Source organism: Ipomoea nil, unplaced genomic scaffold, assembly GCF_001879475.1.
Source record: "Ipomoea nil cultivar Tokyo-kokei standard unplaced genomic scaffold, Asagao_1.1 scaffold1262, whole genome shotgun sequence".
NCBI lineage: Eukaryota > Viridiplantae > Streptophyta > Magnoliopsida > Solanales > Convolvulaceae > Ipomoea > Ipomoea nil.
In genome coordinates this window covers 896,090-915,689 of record NW_017617690.1, presented here as the reverse complement: position 1 = coordinate 915,689, position 19,600 = coordinate 896,090, and the positions used below count along the sequence as shown (strand labels likewise).

The window sequence follows — 19,600 nt, the reverse complement described above, 5'->3', positions numbered from 1 at the left end:
TTTTCCACTAGCTTTCTCAATTGACACATTTTCTTCCATATTCTCGTGAATATTATCAACACTTACCTTGCTATCCTCAACTCCTTTTTCACACTCTTCTTCCTCTAAGTCATCCAATTTCTCAACTCCATTTAACGGCTCAAAAGTGTCACCACAAAGCTCTTCATCATCCCACACGTTCTCTAAATCTTTATCATCTTCACCACTTTCATCTTCTATCTCTTTCTCTACCACACCATCTCTTATATTCATCTCTTCCACACAAATGTTCTCCCATTCATTCGCCCACATAGCCATTTGAGCAATTCGATTCTCCAAATCCCTAGGTGAGGTTTGAGTCTCTTGCATTAGGGGGGAGATTTCTTGCCTTAAGGATGAGATTTCTTGACTTAACTCTTGCTTCCATTCTTGTCGGAAGTGAGTCATATCTTGTTTTAATTCTTCCAACATTGCCAAGATCTGGTTCCTCATTTCTTCCTTGCCTTCCTCCTCATATGTTTGCATCATGTACTTCTCATCCTCATAGTGGTTGGAGTAGTATGGGTAGTCTTGATGATCATGAGAATACGGAGGGTATTGAGGATTTTGAGATGAAAGATAGTGTTCATCCTGAGTGTATGGGAAATATTTTTCATTTTGAGGGGTTTGTGAGTGTTGGATGTTTTTGGAGTAAGAGTTATGAGGGTAGGCTTTTTGTGAATAGAGATTTTGTGATGGAGCATTATGACATCCATCTTCTATAAGTGGAGCTTGACTTGGATAAGGGCCATATGATTGAGCAGCATTGTATCCATCTTGGGGTATGTAGTCCCCGTATCCTTCATATTGGTCTTGATTGTGGTCTTGAGGCTCTTCATAATGGCTTTTGTTTCTCCTTGGATTGTAATAATCATCATAAGCCATCTCTTGATCATCATATTAAGCCCAAAGTGGTGGTGAATTTCTTGGTTGATTTTCCTCTTGTGAAGTTCTATATCTTCTTGGGGAAGGTGAGCTATAGTCCTTAAAGTATCCATAGTTGTAACCATTGAAATAATGAGCATCATAGCATCGCCTTTGTGGCTTATAGCTTCCTTGATCCTCATATTGATCCTGTTGTTGGAATCTTGACATAGAAAACATAATCTTGGATCAACCTACAATCACAAAGACAAGAGAAAGATTGTGCAACTAAAAGTAGTTGCTTGAGAGAGTAATTTCATTTCAAGAGACAAAAGTTCACAAGCAAACAAAGTAAATTGCAAAACAAAAAGTAAATGGGGGTTAGACTCTCTAACTTTAATGCAATCTCATGTTAACCCAAATGGACTCACTACTCAAAACCGATGCCATTTCCCGGCAACGGCGCCATTTGAAAATTGGTTCTAGCGGTGATGTTTTAGTGAGTGTCATCCTCTAGGAATAGCCATAAGGGAATTGAGTAAGAGGGGTTAAACACAATATCATTAAGTGTTTGAAAGCTAACCAAGTTGAAACGTTTGTTTGCATAGAGACAATTATAAAACAAATAAATGAATAAGTAGTGGACAAGGATAAACAATAGGACTTAGATCAAATAGAAATGTACAAATGCTTCTTAGTGTTCTCAATTCTAAGGAAAACAAATATCAATAATGAAAGTGAAGGCGTTTAGCAAGTGCCAATGCCATTCTCGTGTTAACCCAAATGGACTCACTACTCAAAACTGATGCCATTTCCCGGCAACGGCGCCATTTGAAAATTGCCTCATCTAGTCTATTTGCCATGAGAATGGAATTAGAACTTAGGTGATAGCTCAATGACCATGAGAATGGCATTGGCACTTGCTAAACGCCTCCACTTTCATTATTGATCTTTGTTTGCCTTAGAATTTAGAACACTAAGAAGCATTTGTACATTGCTATTTAATCTAAGTCCTCTCTTTTATCCTTGTTCACTACTTAATCATTTAGTTGTTTTAAAATTATCTCTATGCAAACGAATATTCTATTTTGGTTAGCTTTCAAACACTTAATAATCTTGTGTTTAACCCCTCTCTAATCAATTCCCTTATAGCCATTCCTAGAGGACGACACTCACTAAAACATCACCACTAAAATCAACTTTCAAATGGCAACGGCGCCATTTGAAAATTGGTTCTAGCGGTGATGTTTTAGTGAGTGTCGTCCTCTACGAAATATTTTTAAATATTTTATTTGATCAAGTCTTTTATTATAAATTTTATTGTTCATATTTTATGAATTTCTAATGAAATAGTTTTTTTTGTTGATGTTTATTAATAATATATATAAGTAATTAGCATATAAGTCTCAGCATACTACGGATAAAAATAATAATGTTGGAGAATGTTGATGTGGGTGAAGAACTATATAATAAGAAGAATTTTATGATATATTAAAAATGTTTTGTAAGAAAATTGTAAATGATAAGAATCCAAATCATTGGAAGTTAGTATGCATGTATTCAATTTAGAATTTCAATGACTTTTGTAGTCTATTTAAAATAAAAAGTTGATAAAAGTCTATGAATGTTTTTTATATATACTTTTATAGAGTCTTATAAAGTTTTAAAAAGTTTTGAACGACTCTATGAAAGTCAATCAAAGTTTATTAAAATCTATCATTTTAAAAGTCTTTAAAACTCTACAAAAGTCATGATTGAATACACCCCCCTAAATGTAGACCATCTCTTAAAAAAACAAAATTTACAGTATTTTTTAATACCAAATATATATATATATATATATATATATATATATATATATATATATATATATATATATATAGGGTTGAGTTCAAATGAGGACAACAATATATAGAGGAATGTGAGGACAAATAATTGGCACACAACAAATTACTATCATGCACACAATTTAATACATAATGGCATACAAAAATACATGTAAACATCAGGTTTCGAACCCAGGCTCTATTAATTAACAAATGTATGCACGCGACATACAAACTGTGTCACACGACTACATCCGGCCATGCACACGACATACAAACTAATGGCACACACTACATCTGTCCTCACAGTCCTCTATAATATACTTGTCATATATATATATATATATATATATATATATATATATATATATATATATATATATATTAATCTCAAACCTATTTACACCAATGTTTTTTTTTTTTGAATACTACTGACTCTATTACAATAAGTCTTTGTTCATAACTACTTTCTCAAATATTTTTGCGTACACTAAAATAATTTGTACTTTCATAATTTAAAAATTTGTTTTTTCTTTAATTATTTTAATATAAAATATAATTTGATCTAAATAATAATATTGTATAATAGAAGGTATGTTTTTATGTATTTTAAATTTAATTAATATATTCTCAATATCTTTTCTTAAACGTCTCAAAGAGATATTTGAAATTTTATAATTTAATAGTATTTTCACACGTGTGTTGCACAGAATGGATTTGTTATAATATTTTAAGAATATTTGGACCAATATACAATTATATAAATTATAACAATGACATTATATATTGCAATTGATGGAATGAGTTTGATCGATTATGTTTTCTGATGTTATCCTTGCTTGAATTCGAGCAAATAATTGACCAATTACTTGTGTACGAACAAAATAAATTTTTGAAATGGAACAGTCCATTAACTTATTATTATTCTTAACTTGACTCATTGCAAAATATTTTCTAACCTTATACTTATAATTTTAATTATGTGCATTTTGTTTTATATTATTATTATAACAATTAAATTAATGTACATAAAAAATTCAAGCACTTTGTGCTCAGATGGCATGTAGTGACTCTCCATATGGAAGGTCATGAGATCGAGCCGGTGTTGACTCTTTGTGCTTCAACAGGTTGAGAAAGTATATATGATCAGATACTACAATGTAATAGAGTCAATAATACTAAAAAAAAATGTACATAAAAAGGAAATCGTGCTTTTTTTTTTTTAAGAAAAACAAAACCCTCTTCAACAATATCAGTAAGCATATTATAATCATGTCAATTACTCTTCAACAATATCAGTAAACATATTATAATCATGTCACTTTTAACAAAAAAAACAAATTAAATTTTACCGATTCATCAATGGTCATCAATATTGCATTAAGAAGACTTAATTTATTTTAATATAAAAATTGTTAGGGAATGATTTTTATTTTCAATTATAAGTTTATAACTATCTACATTGATACTTTTTTTTTAAACAAAACTTTATTAAGCAAAGGGATTAAAATGTCTTACAACTGATGGTCCAACAGTGACCATAACACATACTCAACCCTTGAGATTGGGCCTATACTAATATAAAGAAACTAAAATAAAGGATGGACTCAAACCCTAACAGGTCAGGCCTAAAGAATGAAAGAATAAAATAATGGACACAAGCCCAACTAGTAGGCCAGACCAAAGAAATAATAAATGAAGAAAAATAAATAAATAAAAGGGGTGCTGAAATGGAGGCGCAGAATCCCCCTATCGGCGTTGCACCAATTTTTGCAAAAACCAGCAGCATAACGACTATTTATAGGAGAAAAGCTACACCTGCGTGCCACCATGTACTAGTGCGCCACCATGCCGCACCACCACAAAGTTGCAATGCTGCGACTCTGCACCACAATGCAACGATGCAACAATGCCAACACGGCCGCAACGCTCAACGCCTACACTTCGTCAAAAAATGGAACGTCCAAGATGCTAGCCCATTTTGTAAGATATCCGACAGCATAACGGTTGCTGCAGGGCTATCTCACAAGGGCAGAAATACACAACAACAGCTGCCCAACTATCAGCACAAGGCAAACAAACCACAAAGGAGGCACGCAGGCCTAAAAAACTAATAAATGGCACGCACGCCACCAAATTAAGCACACAGGCCACATATAGCCCAGTCGCACCAATATCGTAGTAACCAGAACCCTAACAGGATTAGCTACTATGGGCCAACAGCAAGCCTGGACAAACCGCCAACGGATTTGATAAACCCCTACCCGGCCACCGTTCAGCCCGGGCTAGGATGCAATTTCTTACCGCTTGCACCAACGTTGAGGCGTGGTCTATTTAAAGAAACCCACAAGGGCAAAACCAAACAAGCTTAAGACCACCAATACCTCAGAAGCCAAGGAAAGACCTGCAAAATGAAAACATGACAGAATAAGCAACGCCACATTTCCTAAACCAATACAGCTCATAATCATGTTTCAATAGACAGTGTATAAGGAAATAACAAGCAGACACGAACAACAAGGCAACCCCCATCATATATGACCCGCCCCACCCGGAGCCCAGAAGGGACTCGGCTACTATTGGCCAGCAGCAAGCCTGACTAGGTCAACGGATTTGATAAATCCTGTCCGGCCACCGTTCAGCCCGGACTAGGGTGCCTCTTGTACCACTGACACCTGCGTTGTTGAGGCTAGTCCTGAAAAACTCCAAGCCATCATTACCTCCAAGCAGAGTACTTTTCCTTATCTCTCTTATTTTCTTTTGTCTTCTTTCATTTTCCTTTTTCTTTTTTCTCATCTTTTGTAATTCTTTCATTTTCTTTTTCTTTTTTTCCTCTTTCTTTCCTATGGGATATTACTTTTATCACAAGTTAAAAATACTCAATTTAATTATATCAAAAATACTCTTTAATACCTCTGATTTCTTCTTCTTCTTTTTTTTTTTTTCCAAAAAAAAATAAAATTATGTTACACAGCATGCTACAGGTGGCGAGAGGACCAAGAGACAAGTCTCAATTCCAGTTAAACTTCGTGACAATGTGTGCAGCTAAGTCTCCTAATTTTCAGGCCATGCAGACTAATTCTTTACCATTTTATTTCCATTGTAGATAGTATAGGAAGTGCCAAATAAATAGTAGATTTTTAAGGGATCAGTTGTATGAGAATCACTATATATATTGTCGTTAATAAAAGTAAGGGCATCACCCTGAATTTTGCAATCTTCTCTGTCTGAATTCTTAATACTCTTCTCCCTCTCTATATTTCTTTTCTAGAGGTTCCACCCTCATTAGTGGAATATTTCACAAACACAAACACAAACCACACAAATCATCCCAACATCTGGTGCTTTCATTGAGAGCAAATGGCAAATGAAGGCGTACAAACCCGTCAACGGGCTATCGAAGTACAACTAAAACAAATGCAAGAAACCCAGCGGAAAACCACAGAGGAACTCAGACAAGCTTTGGCAACCCAGAATCAAGCTTTTAACAAAGCCCTCAACAATGCCATAACAGAGTTTTCCGTGCGAATCACCTCCCTCAACGTCGTCCCAGCCGCTACCTCTTCATCGCAAGCCGTTACAAGCCATCCAAATTCCCCATCGAACTCTACGCCTCAACCATGTCATATTCGGGGTGACATGACCACTTTCGACGGCAGCAACCCGTTGGATTGGATCTTCCAAGCTGAGAAATATTTCAGTTTGTGGGAGACTATGGAAGAGCAAAAAATGGACATTGCCAGCTTCTACATGGTGGGGCAAGCTTTGTCTTGGTTCCAATGGATGCACAAAAACCAACAGTTGTCATCCTGGCGGGCATTCACTGTCGCACTTGAACAACGATTCAGACCTTCCTCATACGTGAACCACCGGGCAGCCCTCTTCAAGCTGACCCAGAAAACCACGGTCGCTGCATACCAGACCGAATTTGAAGCTGTTAGCAACCGGGTCCAAGACTTACCCCCAGGCGCAATATTGTACTGTTTTGTTTCTGGGCTGAAGTCAGCCATACAAGCTGAAATTGCTATTCTGAAACCTAACACTTTATCATATGCAATCGCGTTGGCTAACTAGTCGAGGACAAGCTTCGAGACACTCGACCGATGCAGTCTAAATTCTCGGCACCTTGGCGGCCTTCCGGTGTCAACATGGGAAATCAACCCAACCCACCGCCAAACACTCTACCACCCTTGTTACCACTTCCTGCGCCCACGAACCATAAAACACAATTGCCAATTAGGCGCCTTACGGCGGCTGAAGCTCAAGAGCGAAGAGCCCAAGGGTTATGTTACAATTGCGAGAGCGGTACAGGCCCGGGCATCGGTGTCGCACGAAACAATTTTTAATCCTCTTGACGGATGATCCCTTGGGCAAACCTGACGAAGTAGGAAACAAAGAGGATGTAAATGATACGCCACGAACTGTTGCTACTAAATTAATCATGGAGCCATAACCCGAGATATCGTTCCATGCCTTGGTTGGGTCTATAGGGCCCTGCTGTTTCAGTTTGCCTGCTAGCATCCACAACCAGCCTTTCACATTGCTCATAGATACCGGTAGTTCTCACAACTACCTCCAACCGCGGGTCGCAAACTTCCTTCACCTCCCGATTGATCAGACTACTCGTTTCACGGTTGCAGTAAGAAATGGCGAGAAAATCCAAAGTGAGGGTATGTGCATGAATATCTCTTTTGATATGCAGGGAGCACACTTCGAAGCAGATTTCCACATTTTAGAATTTTCTGGAGCAGACGCTGTTTTGGGAGTACAATGGTTGGAAGGACTAGGGAAAATCGTGACAGATCATAAAAAGTTGACAATGGAGTTTGAACACAAAGGTCAGCCAATTGTGCTTACAGGGAACCAATCGGCATCCATCCAACCTATGACTCACCATCAACTAATGCGGCTGCAGCAAGTTGATGCAGTATCTGAATGTTTCATGTTGATGTTACAACCTCATCCTTCTCCAAATGCACAAGTCCAACCAGCCATCCAGAGTCAGCTAACCAAATATTCCAAAGTTTACACTCCGAAGGGCCTACCTCCAAGTAGGAATCTAAACCACCATATCAATCTCCAGCCACAATAGAGTCTCGTGAATGTTAAACCGTATCGATATCCTCATTTCCAAAAAAAATTAGATCGAACGCCAAGTCCAGGAAATTCTTCAAAATCAAATTATTCGACCCTCCACTAGCCTGTTTTCATCCCCGTGCTCTTAGTACGAAAAAAAGATGGCACATGGAGATTTTGCGTTGATTATAGGGCCCTAAATGCAATCACCATCAAGGACCGTTTTCCTATTCCAACAGTCGACGAGTTTCTTGATGAGTTACATGGTGCCACCATATTTTCCAAACTTGATTTATGAAGTGGGTATTTCCAGATTCGGGTCCATCCACTAGACGTTCACAAGACTGCGTTCCGGACAAATGAGGGTCACTACGAGTTTCTGGTAATGCCTTTCGGGCTGTCTAATGCCCCATCTACATTTCAAGCGACCATGCATTGTGGTTTTCAAGCCTTGCCTACGACGGTTTGTATTGGTTTTTATTGACGATATCCTTGTTTACAGTCGCTCCACATCTGACCATGTTCATCACCTTCAAACTGTTTTGGAGTTGCTCTTGCAACATGAGCTATATGCAAAATTATCCAAATGTAGTTTGCACAACAAAAACTGGAGTATTTGGGGCACCTAGTTTCAGCATATGGCGTGAGTGTTGATCCGGCGAAGATACAGGCAGTATTAGAACGGCCTAAACCCAAAACGGTGTCTAAGGTGCGAGGTTTCCTCAGCCTAACTGGATATTATCGCCGGTTTGTTCAAGGGTACGCCAGGATAGCCGGCCCTTTAACAGAGCTCCTCAAGAAGAATGGGTTCACTTGGAGTATTGATGCAGACAAGTCTTTTGCTGACTTGAAGGCATCTATGAGAACCACTCCGGTACTTCATCTTCCTAATTTTCAATTGCCCTTTACTGTTGAAACAGATGCTTCTGGTTGTGCCATAGGAGCCATTTTATCTCAAAATAAACACTTGATCTCTTATTTCAGCAAGAAACTTCCACCCCACTACAAAAATGCCTCAGCATATAGTAGAGAAATGTATGCCATTATGGCCGCAGTTCGGCGTTGGCGTCCCTATTTGTTAGGCAGCCCATTCACAATCATTACAGATCATAAAAGCCTCAAGCAGCTACTTTCTCAGACCATACAGACTCTAGAACAACAGAGGTGGCTAACTAAACTTTTGGGCTTTGACTTTGTTATCGAACATAAAGCTAGTTTGGAGAATACGGGGCCAGATGCTTTATCACGATGGACTAGTGAGGCTCAAGGGGGTTATTTGGCCCTCTCAGTCGCCACAACTAGTTTACTCTCCGAAATTAAGGCTTCATTATTTGAGGACTCCACAGCTAAACGTCTCATTGCTGCTATCAAACTTGGCAACCAGACAGATAATGGTTTTGCATGGAAAAATGACGTACTATATTTCAACGGGAAAATATATGTTCCAAAGGGGAAGGAGTTATGGCAAAGATTATTGGACCTATTACATTGCTCAAAACTCGGGGGACACTCGGGCGAACAGAAAACATATGCTCGATTGGTTGCAACCTTCTACTGGTCGAGGATGCGCAAGGACACTAAGTTATACATTCGCGAATGCTCCATTTGTCAGCAAATTAAGCCAGAAAATTCTGCCCTCAAAGGCTTATTACAACCCTTGCCGATTCCTACGCAGGTGTGGGAGCATATCACAATGGATTTCATCACAGCTTTACCTCAATCAAATGGTAAAACAGTGATCTGGGTTATCGTTGATCGACTGTCTAAATATAGTCATTTTTGTGCTCTTCCTGACGGATTGACTGCTCCAAATTTGGCTGAGTATTTTGTTCAAGAGTATGTGAGACTCCATGGTTTCCCTCGGTCCATCGTGTCTGACCAGGATCCCCTATTCATGAGTTCATTTTGGAAGGAACTTTTTCGCTTACAGGGGACCGAACTCAAGCCTAGCACTATATATCATCCGCAAACGAATGGGCAATTGGAGGTGGTAAATCGTAGCCTCGAGATGTATCTCAAAGCCTTTTCTGGAGATTACCCAACCAAGTGGTCACGAGCGCTCCCATGGGCTGAATTCTGGTACAATACTAGTGTTCACACCTCGACCGGATTCTCTCCTTTTCAAGTTGTGTACGGCAGACCACCACCTTCATTAGTGGGTTACTCCGAAGGTGCCACTGCTGTTGAACGGCTAGACATTGCGCTTTTGGCTCGTACTGATCTTATGGCTACGCTCAAGACAAATCTACAACGAGCTCAGGAAAGAATGCAGGTCCAAGCTAATCGGCACCGTCGTGACACGGAGTTTAATGTTGACGATTGGGTTTATGTCAAATTACAACCCTACAGACAGGGGTCTGCAGCCCAACGCCATAGTCACAAACTTGCTAAGCGTTATTATGGTCCTTTCCCCATCATTGCACGCATCGGGAAGGCTGCTTACAAATTATCATTACCGGCAGCCTCACGTATCCATCTAGTGTTCCATGTCTCATTGTTAAAGTTCTGTCCAAATCCATCTATAGTCACACTAGCACTTCCCTCACCATCTGCGGATCAGTTTCCTTTCCGCTACGCATACTGGATCAACGGGTTATTAAGGAGGATAAAAAGAAGCGCCTACAAGTTCTTGTTCAGTGGGATCGTACGTCGCATGCGGAAGCCACTTGGGAATTTTGGGACATCTTCCATGCATCCTTCCCGACCTTTAGCCTTGAGGACAAGGCTTCTTTCGATGGGGCGGGTAATGTTACGCAGCATGCTACAGGTGGCGAGAGGGCCAAGAGACAAGTCTCAATTCCAGTTAAACTTCGTGACTATGTGTGCAACTAAGTCTCCTAATTTTCAGGCCATGCAGACTAATTCTTTGCCATTTTATTTCCATTGTAGTTAGTATAGGAAGTGCCAAATAAATAGTAGGCTTTTAAGGGATCGGTTGTATGAGAATCACTATATATATTGTCGTTAATAAAAGTAAGGGCATCACCCTGAATTTTGCAATCTTCTCTGTCTGAATTCGTAATACTCTACTCCCCCTCTATATTTCTTTTCTGGAGGTTCCACCCTCATTAGTGGAATATTTCACAAACACAAATACAAACTACACAAATCATCCCAACAAAATACCTTTGATTTCTTCCGGAGAGGGTACAACCATGGAGTTGTTGGATGATGCATGCAGAGATAGAAGAGAAGTAATAGCTTATACCTACCATTACCAATCAATCATCAATGAAAGAGGTCCACCATGTCCATAATACGTACTATGACTACTCCAATTTTCTCTGGGTTGATGACTAGTATGTGCATATGAGAGAGTGGGGAGACAATATTGTGTATGTCAGATAGGGTTGGATGAAAATGTGTAAAGTACTCATTCCATCACCAATTTTATGAGAGAGCTGAGAGTAATGAGGAGCGAGAAAACGGCACTCCCATCATTTTCTATCCCGTACCTGCACCTCGTCTCAACCTTTCACTCCCATTAATTCACATCACCTCAGCCTTTCACTCTCTCTGCAAACTCACACATCAATTCACCCTCTCTTCCTACCCCAAAATCACTACAGGCATTCACTCTTTTTTCTTTACCCAAAACCAAAACATTATTTATTACGCCAACCACATCCAACTAATTGACTTAAATATTGTGGTATTTATAAGAAAGAAAAAAAGGACAATTTTTAAAAAACATAATATATTGTATGAACTGTGAAGTTTTTTTTTTTTGAGGAAAAAAAACATAATATATTGTATGAACTGTGAAGTTGAACATGAAAAATGGAATGACTAGCTAATGCATTAAATGGTTGTTGTTGTTTGTTTATAAATAAAATAATTTTATTTAAAAAAAAAACCTTCCGGCCACCCCCTTCGTCTCCGGCAGACCGCCGAAGACGAAGGACCTAACTTCGTCTCCACCGGAAACGAAGTCAGGCACTTCGTCTCCGCTTGGAGATGAAGAGAGACTCTTCATCTCCAGGCCAGAGACGAAATGGTCTGACTCTTCGTCTTCGGCCTAGACCTGGAGACGCAGAGTCGATCTCTCTTCGTCTCCAAGCCGGAGACGAAGGAGGGGGAGGGGGGTTGCCTGGTGTTTTTTTTTTATATAAATGTTTTTAATGTTTTAAATGTTTTTTATTAAAACTTTATTGAAATAAATTTAAATAAAATTATTTTTCTAAAAGTTTTTTTATTTAAAATTTATTTAACTTTTTAAAATTATTATTATTATTATTATTATTATTATTATTATTATTATTATTATTATTATTATTATTAAATAATAATATATTATAATTTACTTACTGTTATGGATGCAAGACAATTCCACCCTGGACCTGCTAACTCATCAATGTTAGAATTTCAGCTAAGGCACCGATGCGTATCCATTTAGAACGACCAAAACTTTGATACTCAACTTAGCATATCTAGATATGACGGTCAAATGTACACTGTTGAGCCTCGAGATCCTCGAATGATTGTAAATGTAAGGGTTGCATGAATGATTGTAAATTTAAGGGTTGCAGGATTTTACGATTGTTGGTTTTCACAGCGTTGATGGCTGCCCAGCAGGCCAACACTACCGGATAACTGTATTTGTGAGTGTAAAGAAAACAATAAAATAAAGATAATTTTAGAGAAAGGGTGTTGCCCTTAAAAATATGCCGCTCAAAGAGATAGGGTCCCTCCTCCGCTATGGAGATCCCGTGGGGATATTTATACACAGATATGGAATCTATACATGGTAAGTAGGGCTGACGTATAGCCAAGGTTAATGATAGGTAGGGCTGACGTAAAGGTCGGTATGGCCGTCAATATACTACCTTTCCTGTCTAGGCGAATTATGGAAACTACCTAACTAAGCAAAGATTGCATCCGAAAAATCCTCTGGTACGCATTTTGGGGCGTGTACCCAGCCAAGAGTTGTCCCGGCCGCGCGGGGATGACTTCCTAGGCTTCTGCCTCTAAATGGTGGCCTTCCTCCTGGCAAGCCTGGTCGCCCGGTTAGCTACCGGTTCGACTCCCTTATCTGGCCTCCCGCACAGGCTATCTCATAGGGACAGAAATCTATAACAACAGCTGCCCAACATATCAGCACAAGGAACCACATGAAGGCCCAAAAAGACGTTGGGCAAAACATACGGGCACATAGGCCTAAAACAGCTCCGCTAACGATATAAGAAAGGAATAAGCAAATAAAAAGCGGCTTGCATGCCAAAAAATATACAGACACGCAGGCCAAACAAACACATGCCAGCCAATAGCAACAATCCTCCACAACGGCACCAGCAATGACCAGTAACCAGAACCCTAACAGGATTAGCTACTATGGCCAGCAGCAAGCCTGGACTACCGCCAACGAATTTGATAAACCCCTACCCGGCCACCGTTCAGCCCGGGCTAGGATGCAATTTCTTACCGCTTGCACCAACATTGAGGCGTGGTCTATTTTAAGAAACCCACAAGGGCGAAACCAAATAAGCCTAAGACCAGCAATACCTCAGAAGTCAAACAAGACCTGCAAAATGGAAACGTGACAAGACAAGAAAACACCACATTTCCTAATCCAATACAGCACAAAATCATTGCAGTGTATAAGGGAATAACAGGGAGACGCGAACAAATGCAACCCCCATCATATATCCCGCACCACCCAGAGCCCAGAAGGGACTCGGCTACTTTTGGCCAGCAGCAACCCTGACTAGGTCAACGGATTTGATATATCCTGTCCGGCCACCGTTTAGCCCGGACTAGGTACCTCTTGTACCGCTGACACCTACGTTGTTGAGGCTAGGCCCGACATAAAGCCAAGCCATCATTGCCTCTAAGTAGAGTACTTTTCCTTCATTCCCTTCTTTCCTTTTTTCATATTCTCTTTCTTTTTTCGTCTCCTTTTTTATTGTTCAATTTTATTCTAAAAACTAGTATGGACTCATTTAATTATGATTTTCGGATTTTATTTAATCATGTTTTGAATGTTATGAATTGAATATTTTTGAGTTTGTTTATGGGCTGAACGGTAGGTTTTATTTACTTTTTATAGAACTTAACTTTGAATTTTAGTTTTTTTAAATATATTAATAGAAATAGCGGATTTAAACGGTTTCGTGTCATATCGTGTCGACACGACTTGAAACCTGTTAACAAAACGTGTCTATCGTGTCAACCCGCTAACAAATCGTATTCGTGTTCGTGTTAAAAATTTGAACCCATTAACCATAACGTGTCGTGTCCCTGTTTAGCATTATCGTGTTCGTGTCGTGTCCCTGTTTAGCATTATCGTGTTCGTGTCGTCATCATTTCGACCCGTTAACAGACCTGTATATACAAATTGTATGGTCTAGTTATTATGGGATGTCAAGATATTTAAGTAACTAATTATATAGCATTCAAAAAAAAAAGTAACTAATTATATACTCCGTAACTAAAACTTATATTACTGTTTTTTTGTGTGTATATATTGTAATTGACCTAACTAAAAATTTAATCAAAATAATTATTTGTTAAAAAAATAAAATAAAATAAAAAAATTACAAAAAAAAAAAAAAAAAGAATTAAAATCTTTGAATTGCGCTGCACAAAGCAGCGCAAATTTCGCTGCTATTGTGCAGCAAAGGCCCTTCTTTTCAAATTAAAAAGAAAAAAAAAAATAGAGAAAGTAAATGAAAGTGAAAGCAAACGGTACTCCCAAGAATACTTTACATAAAATAGTCTAGGGTTTCAAAACCACACAAATTTGTCTTGTATCTTCAAAATCCACACATTTTAGGTAATGACTAAATTTTCTCTAACCTATTAGCTGTAAAGTGTACGTCAACAAGACATAGACAATGACCCCTACGGAAATAATGGGAATGGGAATGGGACAACATGCATAAACAACAACCGTATATATTACACATTGAATAAATTACATTTTCTTTTTTACTTTATATTATACTCCGTAATACACTTTATCATGTACTCATGTCAATCAGTTTAGTTAGCGAGAGTGGCAGTGCAGTATTATTTGTTAAGAGAAATCAGAAGTTCGAACTCCCTCTTGTATAAAAAAATCAATTTGATCAACACTTTGCCCTTTAATTGGGCAGGCTCCGTGCGAATGAAAATTAAATCAGACAAAAAAAAGGTACTGATATAAGCATAGGAATGATATATGGTAGCAAGTTAGCTAAGCAAACCAAACCAAACCTTGTCATTCAGTCTCCACTGCTACAGATCGAGTACAGAGTGAACTAACCGTGGCCGACGCTATCATCTCTATTGTTCTCTTTACAAATCATCTATTATTCACACTACATCCCTGCAATATTCTCTCACTTTCTAAAGTGGTCCCATTTTTATATTATATTATAAATATAATAATATAATATAATATAATAATAATAATAATAATAATAATAATAATAAAAGAGATTAAAAAAATAGAAAAGAACAAAAAAGTCAAATAAAGCTGCCATTGGCAGCAAAAAGCTGCCTAGCAAGCTGTTTAGCAAACTTGCTAATTCTACAAGTTTGCTAGACAGATGGCAATAAAAAATAAAAGAAAATAATATTGTGCTTTCATGTCATCATCTATGTCATCTTGCAAAGCTTAAATTTGCTGGGATAATCCCAATCTAAAGGGACATGGAAGAATACACATTAATAAAAGAACCTTGCTTTGATACATTTCTTGTTCTTTGTTCATATACTCCTTCGTTTATACACAATCCATACACATACATACAAGTACCTACATCCTATACTTGCGGGAATTAGGACTATCAGGTACATTACAAAAGTGAGATAATTCTTTTTGCTCTAATCCTTGATTGAAAGATCTTGGGTTCTTGAGTACATTCTTCTGAATTCTTGATTGGGAGTTTTCCTCCATTCTAGTGAATTGTTGTAGCATTTAGAAGGTAATAGCCCTTAATTTGAGCCTTATTTTCCTTAGTGATTATTGAAGTCTCAATCATATATACTGGTTAACTTTAGTGCATAATAATACTTTAATTACACTTCAACAATATCAGTAGGCCGGTATATTATAATCATGACACTTTTAACAAAAAATAAATTAAGTTTTACCGATTCATCAATGGTTATCAATATTGCATTAAGAAGACTTAATTTATTTTAATATAAAAAATGTTAGGAAATAATTTTTATTTTCAATTATGACTATCTACAATGATACTCATTTTACTATAGAGTATTACTTTTATCACAAGTTGGAAATACTCAATTTGATTAATTATAATGAAAATACTCTTTAATACCTCTGATTTCTTCCGGAGATGGTACAACCAAATATATTTCATTATTTCGTGTAAAAACATTCACAAAAATAGCATAGTACAAGTAGCCATGAATGGATTTTTTCAAATGTACTCCAGACATTTGTATATATTAATTGCAATAGTTTAGAGATGATCAACGAATTTTCTGAAAAGGGCAATTTGGGACTCTTATTTATATTACAAGAGGGTTTATATTAAAAATTTAAGTGTGAGAGTAAAAATTAGGAGTAGAAATTAAAAGTAGATATATTATTTTCCTACCAGGAGTATTGTAAGGAGCTAATATATATAAGTAGAGCTAGCGTTAGGTGTGGAGAATTGAAGGCGATCAGATCAAAAACCTCTCTCATCACAGCTCAGAGAAGTAATACCTTACCTACCAATACCAATCAATCATTAATGAAATAGGTCCACCATAATACGTACTGTGACTACTCCAAATTTCTGCCTAACCTATTGAGCAACCCGGATTATGCATAAGTTTTAAGAAAAAAATGACAAGTGGAGGAAAGAAGAGAGAGGAGAAAGGGGGGAGAGTGCTCTATGCAAAAATGGGGATTTTGTCATAAACGTAGATCTCATCTCTTTTTTAGATAACAAGTGTCTAAAAAGACTACTTTTTATTTTTTTAATTTCATTTTTCTATTTTTTTATTTTTATTTTTTATTTTTTATTTCTTCCAATTTTCTCTTTTCTAATCACATAAAAACTCCTCAAAAATCACACCAAAATCTCCACTATTAAGAATGTCCTTGTAAAGTAGACGTCCACAAGACATAGACATTGACCCCTATGGGAAAAATGGGACACTACTACAACATGCATAAACAAATACGGAGTAGCCATGAATATTATTGAAACACATTGAATTCATTTTTTTTTTAAAATATTATTGACCCTGTTACAAATTCATCACATTCATTAAACTAAAATAAGTTACATTTTTATTGCTGTGTTGTTGTTGTTTTTTTGTTTTGTTTTATTATTTTTTTTTTTTGTTTAAAAGTAAATTTCATTTTCTTCTTTACTTTATATTATATTATACACTTTTTTATCATGTACGAAATGTAGTCATGTAAGCATAAAGCATAGGAATGATATATGGAAGCAAGTTAGCAACAGACAGATACAACCAAACCCAAACCAATCTAAAAGTCATTCAGTCTCCACTGCTACAGATCGAGTACAGAGTGAACTAACCATGGCCGACGCTATCATCTCCGGTGTTGTGGATCTGCTGTCCATCATCGTCAAGGACCAAATCCAGGAGCTAAGAGCAACGTTGGGTGTGGAGAAGGAGATCAAAAACCTCTCATCAAAGCTCAACAAAATCAGGGCGGTGTTGGTCGATGCAGAGAGGAGAAGCTTCATGGAAGAGAGCGTCAAGCTGTGGGTGGAAGAGATGAAAGCCTTCTGCTATGATGTGGAAGATGTTCTTGATGAGTGGAGCACCAGAAGTCGCAGACAACAGATGGAGAGGTCGTCCCAGGTTGCAGCAGCTCCAACTGCAGGAAGCTGTAGCTCTTTCCTGCCTTGTTGTTTCCCTTTCAAAAGGATTGTTATGCATCGAGACATCGCCAACAAAATAAAGGATCTCGATTCCAGACTTGATCGGATCACCAAAGAGAAAGATGAGTTCAAATTTGTTCAAGCATCTGTAGTGCACACACACACTTGTGATCATGAATGGAAGCCAGTGCCCACTACTGCGTATGTGGATGCATCAGTGATTCAAGGTCGGGAATCCGATGCCAGTGCTTTAATAAGCAAGTTGCTTCAAGGTCCCCCTGGCCCTCTCGTCATTTCCATAGTGGGTGCGGGAGGGATAGGGAAAACTACCCTTGCTCAACTAGTCTATAACGATCAACAGATAAAGGCTCATTTTCCTGAAAGGGTGTGGGTTTGTGTTTCACAGCCTTTTGACGAGATCAAGATTGCAAAAGCCATTGTTGAGTCAACCACTAAAAGCTCCACAGATCTGTCTCAATTGCAAGTGTTACTGGACAAAATCCAAACCACTTTGTCTCATAAAAGGTTAGGTTCGATCCATCTGTTAGAATAATATATGTTACAGTGTATTATTATATTATTATATTTTGCTGCTGCGCTGGAGTATTTAATTTTTCAGTTATGATCAGTATATATATATTTTTTATTTTTTTTAGCAAGCAAGATTTTAATTAGTACAGTTGAATTTTATTTGTGTGAATTACTATATATACTTCTTTATTTTTTTAAATGTTTCTGTTTGTTGGCTCCGATCCTGGTTATTGGCAATATTTTAGGAGTAGTTTGTTACTCTTTCATGTATAGTATAGACTATAGTATGAATTGATGAGTGTATTGTTTATATATATTGTTTTTCCTTATAGGTTCCTACTTGTGTTGGATGATGTGTGGACAGAGGATTATGCAAAGTGGGAGCCATTTAACAACTGTCTCAAGGATCTTGGTAACAACTGCCCTGGGAGTAGAATCTTGGTGACCACAAGAAAAACTAACGTTGCAAGAATGATGGGAAGTGTGTATGAGCATCCAGTGGACCTAATATCCGACACAGATGCTTGGTCGTTGCTTAGCAGGATAGCATTTTCCGGGGGAAACAGCAGCAACAGCAGGGAGCAGAAACTGAAAGAAATTGGTAAGCAAATTGCTCAAAAGTGCAAAGGACTGCCACTTGCTGTTAAGGTCATGGGAAGCCTGCTACAAAGCAAACATACTGAGAAGGAATGGCAATATGTTTTATCTAACCTGGATGATAAATTTTGGAAGATGGAGAAAGTGGAAACAGATCTCTTTCCTCATTTGCATCTAAGCTATGATGATTTAACCCCACAGATGAAGAGATGTTTCTCATATTGTGCTGTCTTTCCCAAGGATTATAGATTATATGTAGATAAGCTCATCGGAATTTGGATGGCACAAGGTTATCTCACAACAACAAATGGCAGCAGTGATCATAATCAGATGGAACAAAAAGGCCGGGAGGTTTTTGGGAATTTAGCAATGCGGTCTTTGTTCCAAGATTTTAAGAAAGATTACATGGATTCCAACATCATTATATCTTGCAAAATGCATGACATAGTGCATGATTTTGCCGAATTTCTTACCAAAAATGAATGCTACAGTGTTGATCCGCAAGAGGATAAGGTGAAGATTGAAAATTTACGGCACCTATCATGGCAGAAAATTGGAAGGCCTATGGATCTTGATTCCATTTGTGATGCCTTTGGAAAACTTCGCAGCTTTTTTGCTGAAGACCTTTCTCCAGAACAACTTACTCCAAAAATGTTCAATGGTCTAAAATGTGTAAGAGTATTGAGATTGTGTTACTGTAGGTTGCAGAAACTCCCAAAAGAGATTTGAGATTTGCTTCAACTGAGATACATTGATTTGACTTGGAGCAACATAGAGGAGTTACCCGATTCAATTTGCTCTTTGGATAACTTGGAAATTCTAGACCTTAGAGGATGTGATTGTCTCTCTAGTCTTCCTGAAGGAATTGGAAATTTGCGTCACCTAAGGAAG

The 19,600-nt window shown here is 37.8% G+C and overlaps 1 pseudogene; it reads left to right on the top strand.

Annotated features, from left to right (window-relative positions):
* The first annotated feature begins 17,077 nt into the window (after positions 1–17,077).
* LOC109184440 overlaps positions 17,078–19,600 on the top strand; it is a 96,390-nt pseudogene continuing 93,867 nt past the window's right edge.